Below are 2,033 nucleotides of genomic sequence, written 5' to 3' on the forward strand. Positions count from 1 at the left end.
ACACTCAGAGCACTCTCTCTTTACTATTTGCACCATTACTACTTCTATTAATATTAATAATGCATAGAAACACTGGAATACATTGAAATTGTTATGGTGAAATTTCTCAGTTCAGATATGAATGACTAAAACAGTTGTTTTTCAATTATCTCAGTAATTACAAAACTTTTTAAGGAGCCATCTTTAAATTAAGATGTAATTTGTATGCAATAAAACGCACAAGTCTCAAATTTACCATTCCATGTTTTTTGTCAATTTTATTCACCCATTTATTGTCAGTCTTTTAATTTTAGCAATACTGGTGCTATCTCATTACGGTTTGAAATTGCCTGATAACTAATGATATTGAAAATCTTTTTATTTGTATATCTTTGGTGAAGTGTTAGGTCAAATCTTTCAACTGTTATTTTTACTGAGTTACTTGTCTTCTTATCAAGTAGTAAGAATTCTTTGCATATTCCGAATATAAGGCCTTTGTGGACATGTGTTTTAGAAATATTCTCTCCTAGTCTCTGGTTTGACTTTTCATTGTAACAGTGTCTTTTGAAGAGTCAAACTTTTTAATTTTGATGAAATCCAATTTATTAAGTTTTTCTTCATGCTTTTTTTTTGGTTCTATTTAAAAAAATCTTTGCCCAACCCAAGATCCCAAAGATTTTTCCTATGTTTTCTTCTAGATGTTTTACAGGTTTAGCTCTTTTGTTTAAGTCTATGATCAATTTTGTATTAATTTTTGTAGATGGTATAAGGTAAGAACCAAGGGCAAGCTTCAATTTTTTTCTCTCTCTCTCTTTCTCTCTCTCTTTTGTTTTGTATACATAGCTGTCTGATTGTTTCCACATCATTTACTGAAAAGATCTTTTCCTTCTTTGAATGACCTTGGAAGCTGTTGAAAATCAATTGACACTTTTCTTGGAAATCAATTAGATCTATACAGACACGTCATCCCGTTCCATTGATGTATCTATCTGTTTTTATCCCATCTTGATTACTATAGCTTTAGGGTTAAGTCTTGGAACCAGGTAGTGTAAGTCCTCTGATTTTGTAGGTTTTTAAAAATTGTTTGGACTATTAGCAGTTGTTTGCGTTTCCGTGTAAAGTTTCCATGAAGTATGATGTTAGCTTTAGGTTTTTTGTAGGTGCCCTTTGTCACATTGAAGAATTTTCGCTCTTTTCCTAGATTTGCTGAGAGTCTTTTCTTTAAATGGTGCTGAATTTTGTCAAATTATTTTCTGCATCTATTGAGATGCTCATATGGTTTCTACTTTCTAGTCTGTTAACGTGGTGAATTACAATAATTGATTTCCTTTTCCTTTCTTTGTTTTCTTCTGGTTAGAGGGTATGTCAGATATTAAACTGATAAGAAGAGATACTACACTTGCTCTTCACTAAAAGGCTGAGAAACAATCTACAATGATTGTTTTTCAAATGTTAAACCAATTTTGTGTTACTGAACTATATCCCCTTGGGTATGATTTATCCTCCTTTTTATATATTGCTGAATTTGGTTTGCTAAACTTTTGTAAAGAATTCTTTGCATCTACATTTGTGAGAAATGTTGATCAGTAGTCTTTTTATTGCATCATCTTTGTCTTTGACATCAGGGTAACGCTGGTCCCAGAGAATGATTTGGGAGGAGTCTTCTGTTTTCAGAAAGCAGATTCTAAACCTTACATGGAAATAGAAACAACTGGGAATAGACACCAAGAAACATAATTTTTAAAAAGAAACACAAAGTTGGAGGTCTTACACTACCTGATTTCAAGACTTAATCCTAAAAATCATGTAGAATTGTTTTTATTTCTCCTTTCAATGTTTGTTAGAATCACAAGTAACTTTTGTCATTTACTGCTTACAAGAATCTTGCCTATTTTACATAAGTTAGAAATTTATGGCCATAAATTCATTTTATTCCCTGATTAATTTTGCAACGTGTGCATGACCTACAGTGATGTCTTGTCACTCAGTCCTGTTGTTGGTAACCTATGTCTTCTCTTATTTCTTCATCAGTCTTACCACAGCTTTTTCAATTT

At 31.8% G+C, this 2,033-nt stretch overlaps 1 pseudogene; it reads right to left on the reverse strand.

Moving 5' to 3' along the window:
* Positions 1 to 1,279: 1,279 nt before the first annotated feature.
* LOC139080845 (U2 spliceosomal RNA) lies at positions 1,280 to 1,408 on the reverse strand (annotated as a pseudogene).
* Between the last annotated feature and the right edge of the window lie 625 nt (positions 1,409 to 2,033).

This window comes from Equus przewalskii, chromosome 32 (genome assembly GCF_037783145.1).
Source record: "Equus przewalskii isolate Varuska chromosome 32, EquPr2, whole genome shotgun sequence".
Taxonomy (NCBI): domain Eukaryota; kingdom Metazoa; phylum Chordata; class Mammalia; order Perissodactyla; family Equidae; genus Equus; species Equus przewalskii.